This window comes from Rhinolophus ferrumequinum, chromosome 3 (genome assembly GCF_004115265.2).
Source record: "Rhinolophus ferrumequinum isolate MPI-CBG mRhiFer1 chromosome 3, mRhiFer1_v1.p, whole genome shotgun sequence".
Taxonomy (NCBI): Eukaryota; Metazoa; Chordata; class Mammalia; order Chiroptera; family Rhinolophidae; genus Rhinolophus; species Rhinolophus ferrumequinum.
In genome coordinates, this window is record NC_046286.1 from 10,634,434 (window position 1) to 10,647,066 (window position 12,633).

Here is a 12,633-nt window from a genome sequence, read left to right on the forward strand (position 1 = left end):
CTGCTTGCCTCTCGGATATCAGGAGCCACGGGCCTAATTAGCTTCTTAAAAAGTGGTTCCCCTTTGTCTATCTTCAGCTTTAAAGAGATACCCACTGAAATGTAAGTTTGATGAGGGCGGAGACTTTTCTCATTCATTGTTTGACTCCCAGCACCCAGGACAGGGCCCAGCTCATCACTGTTGTTCAGGAAATGTTTCTTGAATCAGTGAATGTGTGGAGTGCTTTACCCCCTTAGACGGTAGCTTTGTTGTCCATTGTGTCCCCTTGCTTAGAGCAGTCCCTGCCTGGCACATAGCAGTCACTCAATAAACACTTGTTATATGACTGAATAGATGTGCAGATTACTGTTTTTTCAACAAATACTTTTTCTTACAGAGTCACCAGCATCTATTCAATGAATTATTGAGCCTCGTCCACAGGCCAAGCCCTGAGCCAGGCTTGGAGATCCAAAGATGCCCAAGACAGAGTCCCTGCCTCTAGATAGTCACCATCTAGTGGAAAAGAAAAATATGTAAACAAACAAAGCAGAAGCCTTCCAGTCTGGCGGGACTGGGGCCCATAGTTTGTCAGAAAATTGAAAATGTCAAAGTGGAGAATCATGAAAAAATAATACCATGCTGGCCATCTTCCACTTGCCCCCGGATCCACTCTCCTCCACTCTCTACCTGCATAGACGGTATCAATGGACTCCTTTGCCTTCTGCTATCCTGTTGGGTTTGGCCAATAGGAAACATCGGCAGGAGACTGGAGAGAGAGAAGTGAGAGGCCAGGGTATTCATTCCCCTGGCTCCCTCTCTCAACCCCAAACCCAGTTGCTGTCCTAAGACTCGCTGAGTTCCCCTAACCTGTTTGCCCTCTCTGGTTTCCCTCTCTGGCCCTCTCTGGTTTCCCTCATTTCCACTCCCAGTTTTATAAACAGTCCTTTTATTAAACTCTTCAAAGTATCTCATTGGAGCATGGCATATTTTTTTCCTGCTGAGACCAACTGACACACATCCAAAAATATTTAAAATATTGTTCATCTTCAAACATACAGATGTACTGACTCTCCTCTTATTTAACGTGGAGCCAAGCCTTTCTCTTTGTGCGTGGGTGAAGTTCCATATCATCTCGTGTGCATAAACAACATCCCTTGTGTATAGACTATGATTTGCCAGTTTCTTTTTCTTTACATTGGAATGAGGATTTAAAGACACGTGCTGAAGCTGTCCAAGTGCAGAATCCTTCAAGATTTCTACAGGCTGTTTTCTAATCCTGTACAGTTGTTTCACCCATATCTACTTTTCCAGGAGTGTGTTTTCATGACTCACCTGTAGGGAGCCTTTTCCCCGCTTTTAAAACCTCAACATTTATTTATCAATTTTGTTTTTAATCAATATACATTCATCCATGCCTACGCTGTCTCAGGCCTTGGGCTGGGACACGAGGCACAAAGATGGGCCCACCATGGCCCGCGCCCCCAAGTTCAGTCTTGAGAAGACACACATACGTGAGCAGATCACAGCATTTCATTAATGTCATTAATGAACAAAGCAGAAGCCCTCTAATCTGGCGGGACTGGGGGGCTCGTGGTTTATCAGAAACGTTGTCAGCTCATTCAAAGCCCTTCGCCCGTCAGCTTTTTTGTGGTGTGAGCGGCACTGTCCAATTTGGGGGCCACTGGCCACGTGTGGCTATTGAGCCCCTGCTGTGGCGCTTCCAAATTGCGATGAGCTGTTAGGTTGGTGCAAAAGTAATTGTGGTTTTTGCAATTATTTTTAACCTTTTAAACCGCGATTGCTTTTGCACCAATATAAGCATGAAATATGCACTGGGTTCCAAAGGTTTAGTAAAATGCAGTGTAACTAGATCTCAATATATTTTTGCACTGAGTACATGTTGAACTGATAACATGCTTTACAATACTGATTTTTATAATATCGGGTTAAATTAAGTGTATTGTTAAAATTAATTTTACCTGTTTCTTTTCCCTTTAAGGGGGCTACTAGAAAATTGAAAATTGTTTTTTTGCAGATGTGACTCACATTTATGGCTCATGGTATTTTTCTATTCACCAGAACTGGTCTAGAGGAAAAACCAGTTCCCCTACATTATGAAAAAGCCCAACTTTACCAGCATCACCACCACCGCTCGTTATTGGTCTTGCCTACCGCGTGCCCAAGAACGTCCCTGTTGGGGAAGGAAGCCCGTGTCAAATGCATATGGTACATTATAAAGGAGGTGCCCAGTGATCCAGGTACGTGATGAGTAACGGACCAGGGTCAGAAGCCCTGAGTTCAAATCCCAGCTCTGCATTTACTTGCTAAGTGACCTCGAAAACACCACTGGCCTGTCACTTTCCTCATCTGTACAAATGTGAAGGGGATTCATTATATCGTCCCCCACCTTTCTGGCTCTGGATGCCTCCTTCCAGAAGCACTTGCATTTTTAAAAAAGAGTCTCTAGAGGACAATTCTTCATCCAAATTAGAAAATGCCAGGTGGCAAAACTTTAGGCACCAGTGGAGGAGAAGCTTTGGCACAGTTCTGATCATAACTCAGATTCTATCTGAACCTGATAAACACATAGGAAATCACAGGGCAGAATGAAGGGGTGGGCTGGCACAGAGGTCCCAGATGGGTCTGCGTTCCCTTCACTTGTACCACCAAATACATGCTATTGATTTAAGCTGCTTGGACAGGTCATTTCATGGGCATGGTCTCTTCTGGCACACACATGCTTATCTCCATAAGTGCAAACAGGCACACACGCACACGTCGTGAGCACCTGTGCTGGCATTCGCAAACACTCGCGCGCAATCAACTTCTTGAAAAATCAAGTCAATTTTTCTCAGACAGCATGGACAACAGAGTGTGCTTAAGAAAGCAGCCTCCCACTTCAAGAGGGAAGCACCTCTCCCCTGGAGAGGACCAGGGGCCCCCAGGAAGGAGGCGGTGTGCAGCCAGGTCACATTTAGGGCCCTGGTCCAAGGACAGCACAGCAGAGGCTGCAGAGAATCCAGAGACAAACCAATCATGAGCTGGCAGGCCCCAGGGGAAGAGGCAAAGCTAATTGCAAACCCCAGCCAAACAATGTGAGGCACAGGAGGGAAAACCTACAGTTATCACAGAGGGCCAGCGCCATGGTTCTGGCTATGAAAAGGGTGGCGGGGAGAATGGCACTCATGAGCAAAGGAGAAATGATCCCCAAGCGAAGGAGGTGGGAGAGAAAGGCACACTGGATAGCAGAGGGATACCCACATTTGTGTGTCCCCTTCATTTGATGCCATGAGGACAGCCAGACCATTCACGATGCTTTGAAGGTACCGAAATAAGCTAAAAGAAGTTCCCCCTTAGACCAGCTTTCCATCAATCCAAGCTCTGCCCAATTTCAAATTCCATCTCCTCCAGGAAGCCTTCCTTCCCCCCCAAAAAAAAACTATAGTTCCCAAAGATCCTGCTGTGAATTTCCAAAGAAACTCAAAGTGGATATCCAGGATTAGAATCTAGGAAAGGAAATCAATGAACAACTAATGCAAAAAGCAAGTTAATTTAAAATTGTTTATCGTTTTGTTTGCAAAGAAAACATTTAATTCGCTTTTAAATTTAAAAAAGGAAGCATCTAATTTTGTGAAATTATTGCCAGACAGAGTATGTGTAAATTAAAGAGTGGGAGAAAGACAAGAGGAAACGGGAGTGGAGAGAAAGGAAGAGAGTAAAGAAGAGAAATACTTGGGAAAGGGAAAGAGAGAGAGAAGTAGGAAGAGAAGTAATTATATGAAGACGAGCTAGAGAAGAAGGGCAGGTTGAGAGAACCCATTGTACACTAAGAATGTTACTTTTAAAAAGAACATGTGTTTGGCTGTAAAGGGTTCCAGAATGTCCATTATTAGGTGAAGTTAGCTGCTAGAGTTGTTGAGATCTTCTATATTCTTGCTGATTTTGTCTACTTGTGTCAATCCCAGAGAGGACAGTTGCAGTCTCCAGCTATAATCCTGTGCCTCTTATTTGTTCCTCCATGTCTATCAACTGTCGCTTCATGTATTCTGAAGCTCTGTTGTTAGTTGTATACACATTTAGAACTGTTATGACTTCTGGTGAATTGGCCTTTTTGTCATTCTGGAATGTTCCCCTTCTCCCTGACAATTTCCCTTGTCCTGAAGTCTACATTGTCTGATATTAATCTAACCACTTCAGTCCTTTTTGTTTTTTAATTGTAGTAAAATATACAGGTAAAATTCATCATCCTAACCATTTTTAAGTGGTTAAATAGTGGTATTTTTAAGTATTTTTAAGTGTTCAATAGTGGTATTCACACTGTTGTGCAATCCGTCTCCAGAACTTTCTCATCTTGCAAAACTAAAATTCTATAACCATGAAACAGCATCGCACCCATTTCCTCTTCCCCTCAGCCCCTGACCACCACCCTTCTACTTTCTGTCTCTGTGATTTGAAATGAAACCATGGAAAGCAAAACCGTGGACAAGGGGAGACTGTTGTATGCTTCAATTAACCTCCTGGCTTTTTAAGCTACATCTCTTTATATTATTTTTTAATGGTGCACTAGGAAGTATAACACGCACACGTAATTTTTCACAGTCGGCTTAGATAATCGGCTTTGCATAATAGTTTACCACTTTATGCAAAGTATAAAAGCCAGGGATGCCAATTTTAAAGTTCTACCCAAGTGTAAAATACAAGATGAAGGACAGTACATATTGTTTCTCTGTTAATGTGGTAAATATAGACGAGTATATGTCTGAACATGCTGATAGTATTTCTGGAAGGATACACAAGAAATCCTTAATAGTGGTTGCCTTGGGGAGGGCACAGATGTGGGAGACGGAGGGGAGGAGGGTTATGTCTCACTGTAAACCTCTTTGTATCTATGTTTTTTTACCAAGTTTACATATTACGTTTTCAACAAATAATTCACAAAAAGATCATTTGTTATCCCAAAAGTCACTTGATATATTGATAATGACATAATAATTGCTAATGGCTTTATAATTACTCAAATTCTTAAAATTTTAGAATTTCCACTCTTAAAAGGACAATCTAAAGCAACGGACATTACACATCAGTGATGAGAGCAAACTCTCCCAAAGGGTAAGGTGAAGGTGAAGGTCCCAGCACCCCTTTGCAAGCTCCGTCCTCCCATCTTTCTCATTGCAGTGGATTGCATAACATCCACCCTCCAGGGACTGGTCTTAGCCAATCAGGGCTCTCCCACTCCTTTTACCAGTGATTAGTTTACAGGTAGGCATAAGGCCTAGGTCTGGCCAGCGAGATCTGAGAGAACTTCCCCTGGAGCGTGTCTGAAAAAGTTCCCTTGCTCTTAAGACAGAGACCCAATAAAAGACACCCTCATTGCTGCCTCAGGATCTCACTGTGTCAGGATATGAGGCCTGGAACTGCTGCAAAGATCTGGAGGCAGAATCCCACCACCTGCTATCTTCCCCGATGTGACTACTACACTCCTTCTCTGTTTGAACTTTAAGAGTATTCTGTTCATTGCAGCTGGCAGCTTTCTAACCCATATGCCATCGTTCCTCCATTATCCATGGAGGCCCTTCTATATGTAAGAACTGACGTCGTCAGGGATACACGCTGAGAAAGGCACAAGCACTCTCTGCCTTTAAGGAGGCTCCTGGAGCCTCTCCAGACCTGTCTTGCGTTCTGCTCATGCTTGTTTCCCATAAGCCCTACTCAGCCTTTATGACTCACCTCTGGTGTCACGTGCTCTGTGACTCTGCCATTATGGACGCCCCTTCCTGCCTGTACATACCCTCTACCTTTGTGATAGCACTTTTCAGACTGCATTGCAGTGGCCCCCTTCTTAGCACGTGAGCTCCTGCTGTGGAAGCCCAGAGTCAGCCTCAGGACCTAGAGCTGAACAACCTTGGCCTGGAAGCTGCTAGCGCACACCACAAGGGCAGGACGCAATGCAAGGCAGGTTCAAAGGTGGGAGAGAAGGAAGACGTTTGCTATCGTTTAGAGACCAGAGCAGGGGAAGCAGGCAGGGCCTGAACTACAGGCCAAGGGAGGCGAGGACAGGGGAAGGAGAAGGAGAGCTGACAGGCAAAGACCAAGAACCCCTGTCTCTCCACAGGTGGGTCCCTCCTCCAAGCCCCAGACTCCTTGATTTTTCCTTCCAAAGGAAGGAAACCGGGAGCCCACCCAACAGAAATAGGAAGTTTCATTTGTGTAGCTGGTTGGGACTTTTCCCCTTCTCTTTATAATCCTGGGTCTAATTATGTAAATCCCTCTTCCCTTCCACCAGCACTCTGCACCCCTCCACCTTGTTCTCTTTTTTCTGCAGACACAGCTCACCCTGTTTCTGGCCCTGCTTGCCTCCTCTGTGACCCGACCTTCTTAGCCTGTCCATTGGTATTAGTTTCCCTGTCACTTTCTCTCAGTGGGTTCTCTCAACAGCCTTTTTAAATTACATGTTCTTTCTATTCCATGTCTTTCCGACATAGACCAGCCCAGTTCAGGTGCAGCTGGAACAGGTTACTTCCCAAGTGCTGTGATGAGGTATATTGGTCACAGCTCTTAATTGCAGGCCACAGAATCCACTCCAGCTAGTTTAAAAACAGGGGCGTGTATTAGGAGGTATAAATAGTAGGGACGGCTAAGGAAACAAATCTAGACCCGTAGTTATGAAATGCACGTTAGAATTGCCTAGAGAGCTTAAAAAATAAACTAGCCATGTCCAAGCCTTACTCAAACCAATTAATTTAGTCTTTGTTAATATACATATATACATTTTTAAAGTCTTAGGTAATTCTATGTATAATAAAGATTCAGAACTTACTCCAGGCCAGTGGGTCGCAACCCTGGCTGCATATTGAAGTCGCCTGGGGTGTTCTTTAAATGTCGGTACCTAGGCCTAACCCTTACAGATTATGATTTAACCCAGGGTATGGCCTGGGCTTGCACATTATTCAAAGTTCCCGAGGTGGTTGTAATTGTAGCCTTGGCCACAAGTTGAATGGGTATGTTAACGACCAGAGGGACTTCTAAAATGCAACTGATTCCTTAAGACCTGGCTGCGGCTTTGGCATTCTGCTCCTGGTCTGTGGACCACAGTCTGGGGACAAGGCACCACGCTGAGCTTCCAGGACTGTCTCCCCAAAGGACACCACACCACTGGGCCACCTGAGGAGCTGCTTCTTCCTCTCAGTCTGGAAGCTTCAGTGCTGGACAGCTGCCCCCACGGCTGTCAGCAATATAACCAAGCACTTCTGCCATCATGCCTCCTGGCACGCGAATACCCACACTCCATCTCTCTGCTCAGCGGCTCAGTTCCAAATCAGAATCTCACCCCAGGGCAGCCACTTGGTGGATCCTCAATCACACCCTGAATCTTCCTGCAAGGACGCCTGAGAAATGTTGTTGAAACAAGTGTTGAGAGGCGATTAGCAGTAACCGCCACAGCGGCAGAAAACTCACTCTCTCTACCTTACTGGAGCCTGAAATCCCACCATTTGTAGGTAATTTCTCAAAATGAAGTATTGTCCATGAATGCACCAAGTTATCCATGCCAGCATGGTTTGTCCTAGGGAAGGATGGTGTTAGGGAGACAGGGGGGGTCCCTGGTGGACTAAACAAAAGGCAGCCATATCCTGAAACTCCAGGTTCTGGAATGGCTCCCTTCTCCAAACAAGCAAGGGAAGGTATAAAAGTAAGAACTTTTGCCTCAGTCACTGGGCAACCCAGTTGGGATCCCCTCTCGTTCCGAGAGCTGCGAATTCTTACTTTTAATAAACTATCCTGTTTTACAACTCCTTGCCTCTCCTTGGTCCGTGCTTCCATTCGTCAGTTTCACGAGACACGATCCCGGCACTCACAGAAACTTTCCTACACCAGTTAGAGGACAGGAATGGGAGGGAAGCTTTTCACTATGCATCCTGTTCTAACTCTCAGATGTTGTACCTGTTATACAAATAAATACAATTTGCTTTGTAAAAAAAAAAAAAAATTAAATCTGCTTTATAAAATCACCCTGCGAGGTGTAACATGCATGTCTTCAGTCATTCATGTATTCCACAGATATCTCCCCCTACCCACTCCTTGCCCCAGTTGTGTGGAAGGGCCATGGTGCAGCCCCGAGGCTGTAAAGACCCAGCACCAGTGCAATGAGGGAGCCCTGGAGCACCAGAAGAGGGGTGATCGGTTCAGTCTGAGGGTCCCCGGGAAAATTTGATAGAAGACATCATTTGAAATGAGACTTAAGGCATGGGATTGTGTTTTTAGTGAAAGAGAACATTCCAGACAGAGAGAACTCCCTGTGCAGTAAGAGGCTTGAGAAAAGGCACAGAACACAGTACGCTCAGATGATCCGATACAGTGCAGGTTGATCACAAGGGGTGTGTGTGTGTGTATGTGTGTGTGTACGCGTGTGTGGCATCTCCCTGAGCCTCTCCGTACCTCTGTGTGTGTGAAGATGCACAGAAAATATCTTTACGGAATGGACCCCGAGACTGGCAAGAGCTGAGGTTCCCAACTGTGGAGCAGTTCTACCCCTCTGAGCAAATCCACTTGGAAAATGCCAAACAGAAATATGGGCTCAGAGGTGGATCCAGTTGTGACTGGTTATTGCTTCACTTAGAAACACCTTCAACTGAGGAAAAGGAGAGAAAAGAACCTCTGCTCCTAAAATACGATTATGATATTTTAGGGACGTATCAGAAGAAGCAGTGTTGTGCTCTGAAGGACTTATGCATCCTTCCTCCCACCACCTGGAAGTCACCCCTGGGCTGAATGAAAGCAGAACTCTGACACCAGAGAAGTCTTTTCTGCACCTTCTGATCTTCCTCTCCTTGGGGCCCACCTCCACTGTAGGGGCTAAAAGAGATACAAGTGATTATGATTACAGGGCAGCCGTCCAGAAAAAGACAAGTGCGTCTCAGACAGGCTCATGGAAGACGTGACAGAGGAGGGCCGTGAATGCTAGGTGGAGAGGATTTAGGTAGGGAACAGGAGGAGGACACCTAGAGGCAGGAAGATGACACGACTTAGAAAAAGAGATGGGGAAATGAGTGGCAGGAGGATGGGGAACGTGGACGCATTTGGTGGGAGAGAAGGCCAACAGAGAAAACTTGGGGGCAGAATGAGAGTTTCCAGAGGTGGTGTGTTCGTTTCCTAGAGCTGCTATAACAATGTACCACAAACTGTGTGGCTTAAAACAACAGAAACTAACCCTTCCCCTTCCACTCCCCAGTTCTGGAGGCCAGAAGTCCGAAATCAAGATGTCAGCAGGACACAGCTCTCTCTCTGAAGACCCTGGGGGGGGGGGGGGGATCCTTCCTTCCCTTTTCCAGCTTCCAGTGGATGCTGGTAGTCCTTAGTGTTGCTTGGCTGGTAGACACTCCGGTCTCTGCCTTTCTCATCCCATGGCAATCTTCTCATGTGTCCAAATTCCCCTCTTCTTTTAAGGACACCAGCCATTGGATTGAGAGCCCACCCTAATCTAGTACGACCTCATCTTAACTTGATTCCATCTGCAAAGACTCTGTTTCCAAATAAAGTCACATTCACAGGTACCGAAGGTTAGGATTTCAACATATCTTTTGGGGGACACAATTCAACCCACCACAGACAGTAAATAAGTTTCACTTTCTGGGGAAATTGAGGAGATTTTGTTAAGGAAGAATTCTGGGGCTGCCCCCAAGCTCAGAGGGAGAAAGGGATCTGCAAGATCTTCCAGTCACTGAAGAGAGAGGAGCCGTGCCAGGTGTTCGCTATGCCTCGTTTAGGCTTGGATCACAAGCAACTGGAAGCAAGTGAATTTCATCAAAGGGTCGATTTGCCCCTTTGGGGACTGCTTTAGACTATTCTTATGTTGTTCCCAGCTCCAAAAAATCCTCATCTATGCTCCAACTCAGCCTGCCTTCCCAGGGCACTGCCCTCCAATGTACCTTTTTCTTCCTTCTCCCTCAACCACCCTCACCTGACCTGTGTGCTATTCCTTCGGGCTCAATTCTCTGGCTAATAAACTAGTCGTTGCCAATGGCACAAATGGTTTCATGCCTTGCCTCTGCCAATTGGCAATTTACTTCTTAATAGGCGCTTCCTGAAGACACAATTCCTCAACACGGAGGAGTGATTGAGCCCAGTGGGACTGTATCATGTTCCTCCAATCACTGAGCATCTGCGAGACGTGGGACCTGGTCCTGGCAGCAAACCAGTTCTTCGGAGAATGGCTCTCACCTTGATACTAACGGGCTGACCTGGACAGACCTGGTGAGTGAGAGGAGGCAGAAGGAAAGTTGCACAACCTACTCATGACGAAGGAAAAATGCAGTGGCCGAGGAATTACCAGGCCTGAACTCTAGCCTCCAACTCAGCTCGGTTGCTGCGTGATCTACTGTGTGCTCTCATGGCTGCAAAACTCATTCTAATAACTATTTGTGTGACCAACAGCCCTTCCTCCTCTCTGTGCCTCAGTCTCCCCCTCCTTTCAATGGGGAAATACACAGAACATCGAAAAGGTCTCTTCTGATCATGACATTTATTAGTGATTTTTATAAGATGGTTTGACTCAAACTATATTTTAAAAAATCCAGTCTGAGCTTGAACAAATATTTGGTTACTCGGTCTACAGTACATAACATGGTAATTGTGCAATTAAGAGATAATGTCAATATAGAACAGTGTTGACAAGATAATAGCATTCTGAAACCACATAAACACCAAAGCCAGCGAACCAATTTATAAGTGAAAAAGCAGAAAAACAACTGGCAAGTGGCCCAGAGACTCTTTGTGGTCCAAGTTGGTCCATATGCCTCATAGCCCAGTTTCTTGACATTTCAGGGCTCGTCCAGATCATGCCCCCCCGTCCCTATGTAAGGGTGAAATCTGGTAAATCAATAATGTAATGAAACTTAGCGAGTTTGCAGTTTACTCCATCCTGATGTTCAGCTGTTTCCGCTTTGTTTCTCCTCCCACTGATTAACTGAAGAATTCTGTTCCCTTTTTCAAGGCTACTCATACCTCGTTAATTAGCAAACATCCTACCCTGAAAAGAACGGCTGCTTCAATCCTCAGGAGACCCCAAATCAGACCTGGGATCCAAGATCACAACTCCCAGCAGTTTTTCCACAGATGACTATGGACAATGAGACTTAAGATAACATTGAGACAGACTGAAGCCTCACAAGATCCCAGGAGACGACTTCTCAACTATTAGCCCTGAGGCCGGCTTTCCTTTGTTCTTTCCCTCTTACCTGTCTATAAAACCTCTTAATCATTTTTGCTCGGGGAAGGTGGTTTCTTAGACGTGAGTCTGCCATCTTGCCTAGCTGCCGGCATCTAGAACAAAAGATGCTTTTCTCCTCACCAACCCTTGTCACTCTAGTTTTTTTGGACTCTTCGGGCGACAAGCGGCACCAAACCTGAGTTCAGTAACACCTGTCGTGTACCCCCAATCATGTGGGTCAAGATAGAAGAAGCCAGGGTCACTTGCAGAAGCTGGTTCTCAACTTTCCACTTGCATAGTTCCAGAAACTAGTCACATGGCTCTCAGGCCTGGACAAGCTGGAGCTCACTGGGTTCAAACACTCCTAGTGCCCCACCATTGGCTGATGAAGAAGCTGAGATACAGAGTCAAGAAGGATTTTTCTCTTGGTAACTTCTGAATTGGTTTATGGGAGGAGGATGGGAACCCAGGTTGCCACTTTTCCTTACGCTAGCCAGAATGCCTTACTTAGATCCAGTTTCTCAAGGGAACAGGAAGGACCTGGAGGTGGAGGAGGGATCGGTCACGTGACCTTGAGACTGAGTGGCTTCTCCCCAGAGCAGAGAGAAGGGATCAGGCATTGTGCTAACTAGACTGCCTAGAAAGATGAAAGTTGGGGAGGATGGAACTGTGAAGGCTGTGAGTGGAGAGGAGGGCTTGTCAACATCTTTAGTGTTGGGAAAGAGCTGCAAAACTCTTCAAGTTAGGAGATGTGAGAATAGAGCAAAGAGAGAAGTGCTGATTCATAGGGAGGAAGAGGTTTCCTTGTTCACAACTGGAAAGGACAGCTGGTGTCCTGCAAAAGCACTGGCTTTGGAGCCAGAACAGCTGAGTTCAAGCCAGTAATTTGCTAGTTGACTGAATACAAAGTCTGACAATTAATTTCGCAAACACATCCCAGGAAAAGTGCTACATACCTCATTGCTAAATATCACTACGGTCACCTTCGAAGTACTCCCCTTGGGAAGCTATGCACTGACACCAGCGCCTAGTCCACCCTTCAAAGCAATTTCAGAACTCTTTCTGGAATGGCCATCAGAGCTGTCGTCATATTACCCTTGATGTCCTGAATGTCATCAAAATGTCTTCCTTTCAATGTGTCTTTTATCTTCGGGTAAAGAAAAAAGTCATTGGGGGCCAGATCAGGTGAGTAGGGAGGGTGTTCCAATACAGTTATTTGTTTACTGGCTAAAAACTCCCTCACAGACAGTGCCGTGTGAACTGGTGCATTATCGTGATGCAAGAGCCATGAATTATTAGTGAAAAGTTCAGGTTGGCTAACTTTTACATGCAGCATTTTCAGCACTTCCAAATAGTAAACTTGCTTAATTGTTTGTCCAGTTGGCACAAATTCATAATGAATCATCCCTCTGATATCAAAAAAGGTTAACAACAGCATTGCAACAAGCTCG